The 6,000-nt window shown below is 38.0% G+C and overlaps 1 long non-coding RNA gene across 2 annotated transcripts in view; it reads left to right on the top strand.

Moving 5' to 3' along the window:
* Window positions 1-2,430: 2,430 nt before the first annotated feature.
* The window catches only part of LOC131921282 (uncharacterized), a 7,401-nt gene continuing 3,831 nt past the window's right edge, over window positions 2,431-6,000 (top strand). Inside the window, exon 1 of one of the 2 annotated variants that reach the window (XR_009381921.1) lies at window positions 2,431-2,979. This is a non-coding gene — a long non-coding RNA (uncharacterized LOC131921282). The remainder of the gene's footprint in view (window positions 2,980-6,000) is intronic. The other variant, XR_009381922.1, reaches the window with a different exon arrangement.

Genomic DNA, 6,000 nt, shown 5'->3' with positions numbered 1-6,000 from the left:
AAAATAACTTGTGGTTCTATTTAGTGTAACACGAATCTTAAAAAGTCTTATTAATTAAAAACCCAGAGCCAGATATTGGGGTGAAAACTGAGAGATCAGAGAAGCAGAAAGAAGCCAGCCATGTAGGAAATCCTCAGCCAAAAAGATAGCCACTTCCTGTCTACTCACACCTATATGCCTTGCTGTTCTGCCATCTGATTTGCTCTCTCTGTCCAGCTACATCACTTCTTCTTTCTGCCCAGCTCTGTCACTTCCTGTCTGTCTATACAGACCTCCAGACCTCTATGGTTAACTAGCACTGGGATTAAAGGCGTGTGCAACCACGTCTGGCTCTGTTCTCAGTGTGTCCTTGAACTCACAGAGATCTGGATGAATCTCTGCCTCCCGAATGTTAGAGTTAAAGGTGTGTGCTACCATTGCCTGGCCTCTGTTTAATATAGTGGCTAGCTTTTTCCTCTGATCTCCATGCAAGCTTTATTTATTAGAGCACAAATAAAATATCACCACAATTTAGTGATGACAATTAAAAGTATTTTGATGTCTGTTTATTAATTTTCTCTGGATACTCCATTTTGTGATTGTATTATAATTTCCCATTCCACCACTGTTAAACATTGAGCATGCTTCCAATTTTTTACTCTTATAAGTAGTTTTGTAGAAAAGATCACTGTCTACATTTTTATAAATAATATGTAATCAATTTTCCATTTATTTTTGGAGCAAAAGATGCTTAAGCAATTTTAGTCCTATGTTTGAAATACAACATATTTTAAATGTTTACATAATTCATAATTTCAAAGTATGTAACATAAAGTTTTATAATGTATGTTATAATGATATATATCTCTTCACTAGGAAGAAAATGAAAAAGATAATACTAAGAGGGTAAGGTGATTTTCCTAAATACATATACCCTATAAAGAGTAGAGGAAGCCTCAGCTCTTTTATATATGACTCTGCTTTCTGTTTTAACAGTTCTTATTTCATTATTCAAAGACAGAGAAGTCAGGAAACTCAAATATTGTGGTAAGTAGTCACTAGCATGTGTTTAAGAGAAAATTGATTAAAAAAATTATCTAGCAAAGCATGAGACCGAAATTCATATTTTTTACTCAAAAAGTTATGCATGGGTCTGATGTTGTAGCTCAGTGTTTCATTCTTCATTACCATAAAGGGAAAAAACCGAGTTTATATGTGACTGAATGAATGGAAATCAATATTTACTATATGCTTTTCATGTCAATGACTACATGTGCCTTATAGTCACTCATTCACAATCATGTGTCAGACACAACTCTAAATGCTAGAAATATGGTAGTAAGTAAAAAACATTTAAGAAAGAAACCCCTCCTTCATCAATTTGTATTCAATGACCAAATAAAAAAGTCTAAGAACAAACAAATAAGTAAAACAAATTGTTTGGGGTGATACTAATGCAAGAGAAAAATAGTGTCATCCAAAGGCATTTTAAAAGACAATTCTTTCAAAAGACAAGTATTGATGGCTAACTGGAAGTCTCATCTATTCTTACTCATTATCATTAGGTAGATGTTTGTTATGAGAGTTTATCTCTGAGTAACCAGAGATGGGGAACCTCGGTTCATTCACATCCAACTCATGTAACTTTGGGTTTGTTTGCCCTGGGTTTGGTCTTCTGCACTGGAAAAACAAATAAATATAGAAATGATTTGACTATAATGTTCTTCTTAAGCTTGGGATCCATTACCATGCACAGTTTAGGGAATGAAAAGGACAATGCATTTTAAATATGTGGTGGAAAAGGTAAATGCGAACTTAAACTCTATCTTAAATTCGTACCGCACGGAATAACCTTACATGTGAATAGATGAAAGTTTTAAGTTAGATTAGCTACACAGGTTGCATTCATGAACGAATAATCACTATCTAGGGTTGGAAGTCATCCATTTGTTAAATGAATTCAATGCTAGTGAGGAGGCCCAGTTCCACCCAGACCTTAAGAGAGTGCAGCTGTATCAGGTGGCCGTGTGTCTCAGACGTGCCTTCGTTTTCTTCCACGCGACATCTTCTCATTTTTAGAAAGTGTATGTTTGTCACCTTTCCCGCTACCAACAGCACATTGTCATCTTCGTGTCCCCTGTTGTCTCGCTCTTGTCCCACTTGAAATATTTAACTTAGGAAAGAGATTTCCAGGTGTGTGCTAGAAGCGTCCAGGTAACCATGGTTGTAAGGGAGAACGGATACTTGTAAGCTACCTTCGTCTGGACCCAATTATTTTGAGTAAGTGTAGAAGATGACAGATGCCTTTTCGCCTCCCAGAGAGGCAGCCTGGGGACGCACCTGTTGCAGTTGTAACAGATCCGAGGCCCTCAGCAAAATGCTTCTTCAAATAATGACAATCAGCTTAGCGGAGACTGGCAACCTGGCCCACCTCTTGGTTTAGGGACCAGCAAATTCTGTCCCACCCCTTGGTTTTACAGCCGTTCTTTAAAGGGCTCACAATGGGCTGTCTTAGATAACCTCTTTAATTTCCTTTTTGGGGTCCTTTGGTCTGGGGTGAGAATAGTGGGTAAAAAGCGGACAGACGACAGACAGACGGGAAACCATCTGACTGCCCGATGCTGCAGAGCCCTGGTGCTCATCGTGTGTGTTCATGTCCTCAGTCGTCCGTTGTGCATCCGTTGCTGCAGCTCGTCCCTCAACTACATGAGAGAAGAATGAAGAGATTCAAGGTGACGTACGCAACCCAAACTGCATGCTGGCTTTGCCGCTCCGGGCCAGGCCCTTCTGCTAACTGTAGCTGGGGCCCTTTGTAAGACACCCTTCTTCAGGGTGACCCTCACATTCATCCTCAGTGGTGGCTTTCTGTCACAAGGACAGTGTGTAGGAGAGAAAATGACTTCCAAAGAGTATTTGGGCTCAGCGTTGTTAGAGCTTCCCATCTCCGGTCAACTTGACAAGCCCCATGGCTTTGTATCTGTGACAAGGCGGAGGATCATGGTGAGGAGTGTTCAGTTGAACAAAGCCTCTCACTCTATGGTGACTAGGAAGTGGGGGGAGGGAGAAAAAGGCTAGTGTCCTCATTCTCTTCAAGTGAATGCACTCAGTGACAGAATTTCCTGCTAGCTTCACCTTGGAAAGATCCCAATAGGACCACAGGCTGCTGACCAAGCACAAGGTCTTTGGGAGACATTTCACATCTGAATCATCACATACTTGGTTAACCTGCATAATCACATCATGCAATCTTTCTCCCTCTCCATGTTCTGGCCCCTTCTAGCTCAACCCCTGGACACTGAGGAAAACTGGGGTGTATATACCCTTCCATGACACTCTCCTTGAGAAAATGTTTTCTTGGTTTAAGAAAGGAAGCTGCTGGGTGTTTGATCTTTAGGGAGGAATTAGAAATCCAATCAAGCACAATTTATTACCCCTATATCCTTGCTGACAAATAGCTAGGGTGGCATAATTTTTTTTGTCCAAGTGTTAAAACATTGATAAGAATAAGGATCATAAATATACATATCATAAAACAAATGTCAATGTTTTATTTTTCCCATGGCTAACAAAAATAGGACCTAAATCTAGTGCCAATGTGTAAGTAAATATAACTAAGCTAACACATTGCTAACTAGAAACTGAATTTTCAGGGTCAGTGAAGAACAATTCTAATGCTTTTCGTGTTGGAACTCCTGGGTAGCATTTTAAAGTGAGACATTGCATTTTGGGTTTAACATTACCACCTTTGATTTATTGGGAACCTGGCTGGGCTTTTGCAGGTTCTGCTACCTCAAGTTAGCAGAAGAGAAAGTCACATTAGTTAAATAAGTTTCCATGAGCTGTCTAGTATGAGAGACGATAGTGCATTTAACCAACCCTTAGACCGTCCTTAGTCTAGGCAATAAACAAACAAACAAAGAACTTTTTCATTGTGATATTTCCTTTATGGTTTAATGATGGTTACTTCATTATTATATGGCTACCGTTACATATATTACTTTTAAAAGCTGAATTCAGGTCTAGTGTTTTCTTAACTTTGATGCTGTATTTTTTAATTCTTTGTAAAGCACATTAAAAAAAAGCAGACAGTTAAGTGAGTAAATGTCCCGGAATTTATTTTTTATGGTCATTATTTCCTCCTAAAATTCTTCACATTTTTAGCTTCAATTGAATACAGCTATCTGTCACTAACTCTAAAGAGAAATCTAAGAGGGAATTTAATGGCACCTTAAATTTGTAGGATTTTCAAGGCTGGGAATATAGCTCAGTGGTAGAACACTAGCCTGGCGTGCGTGAGGCCCTAAGTTCAATTCCAGCACCACCCACCCCGCAAGTGGCAGAATTCCCAGAATGAAGAGGAAAGTCAATTGTCATCAAGTTTTCTAGAAATAAATGCACACTTGAAAAAATTTACTTTACTTCCTACAATGTCTATATTAACCAGTGACAATTGTTTTTGACTATGTTATCTCAGTCTCACTATTTACACGAGGAAAGATGGAGTAATTTTCATTATTATGACCAATTTAGCACACGGTCCCATGTTCTGGCTTGAGTGAGACTGTGGTAGTTGCAGACAGCTATCTGAAAGCTTGAGACCAGTGGAAGCTGATGCTTCCAAATGAAGGTAAGTCCTGAAGACATTCTCCCACAGGGTCCTTAGGAAACTCCAAGAGCAAAGAATGTAAGAGATGAATGAAAAAACAACTACAGTAGAATGTTGGCCATGCCGGCCAACATCATCTAATTTTAAAATACAGTTTTATAGTGAAATACCTTAACTCTCAAAGAAAAAAACTTGATTTTAATGCATTCAAACCTTTCCCGTTTTGTTTGCTAGATTCGTGCCTTTTTATCTTTCCTTCCCAAATTCTTTTCGTTATTGAGGACTCCACCTCTGATGACTGCACCCTGAAGAACTTTCCTTTGGTGTTGTTTGAATGTTTTAAGTAATTATTAGATTTAATTTTTATGGTGTTCATTTTAAAGTCTTGAATATACACAGAAACTGTTTTTAGACAAGTACCTAAACACAGAGTTTCTGTGTATACATTTTAAAAACCTATGTTTCAATCTTAAGTAATTTGAGGGATATAGTAAAAATAAGAATTAAATACAAATATTGAGAATTAGAGATATATTTTCTGTAAATCAAGGATTTATGAACCTAAATAGATATCAGAGGCATTTCTTAGGATAAAGAATATAACCCTACTTATAGGAAAACTGAAAACAGTTTGACTGATGAATTTATTGATCACCATGAATTATTAAGGCAAACAGGAAGCTACAAGCCAATTCTATGGAAACTATAAAATGTTAAATATTCTTTCCATGAAGTTTAGAATGGTATGCTTAAGTAACACTATGTAATATGCCTGTAATAAATACATGGATGTTCCTGTTTTGCATTGTTTTCATTATAATTCTGCACATACAATAATATCAAGGCAACCTCTTTCAAGGCATTGACTAAACATACATTGGCCAAAGTTGACCCTCAGTTTTCATGTAGAATATTATATTCTTTTTTTTTTTTCCGGTTTTTCGAGGCAGGGTTTCTCTGTGTAGTTTTGCGCCTTTCCTGGAACTCACTCTGTAGCCCAGGCTGGCCTCGAACTCACAGAGATCCGCCTGGCTCTGCCTCCCAAGTGCTGGGATTAAAGGCGTGCGCCACCACCGCCCGGCAGAATATTATATTCTTGCTTTAACTGCAATTCCAGCTTGTATTTCCCCTGTTCATATGTGACCACATTAACATTTATGTTAAAGAGAGTGTTTTATTCTAGCAAAATGTCAAGAAGAGACTTTTGAATACACTGTGCCTGACATTTTCTTCCTACTTACTGAAGAATAGACATACACTTAACAAAATTCCTAAAAGGAAACCTATAAAGAAAGCCTGTTTAAATACACCATTCCGGGGATACTGGCAATTGTTGAGATGATTCAGGGGTAAACATAATAGTTCTCTGTGACATGAGTACTCAAGGCTTTTGTACCTTCGGTTGAGTTGAGCTT

Source organism: Peromyscus eremicus, chromosome 10 (genome assembly GCF_949786415.1).
Source record: "Peromyscus eremicus chromosome 10, PerEre_H2_v1, whole genome shotgun sequence".
NCBI classification, from domain to species: Eukaryota; Metazoa; Chordata; class Mammalia; order Rodentia; family Cricetidae; genus Peromyscus; species Peromyscus eremicus.
Note: the sequence above shows the minus strand (reverse complement) of the source record. Positions and strands in the feature narration are given on the sequence as shown.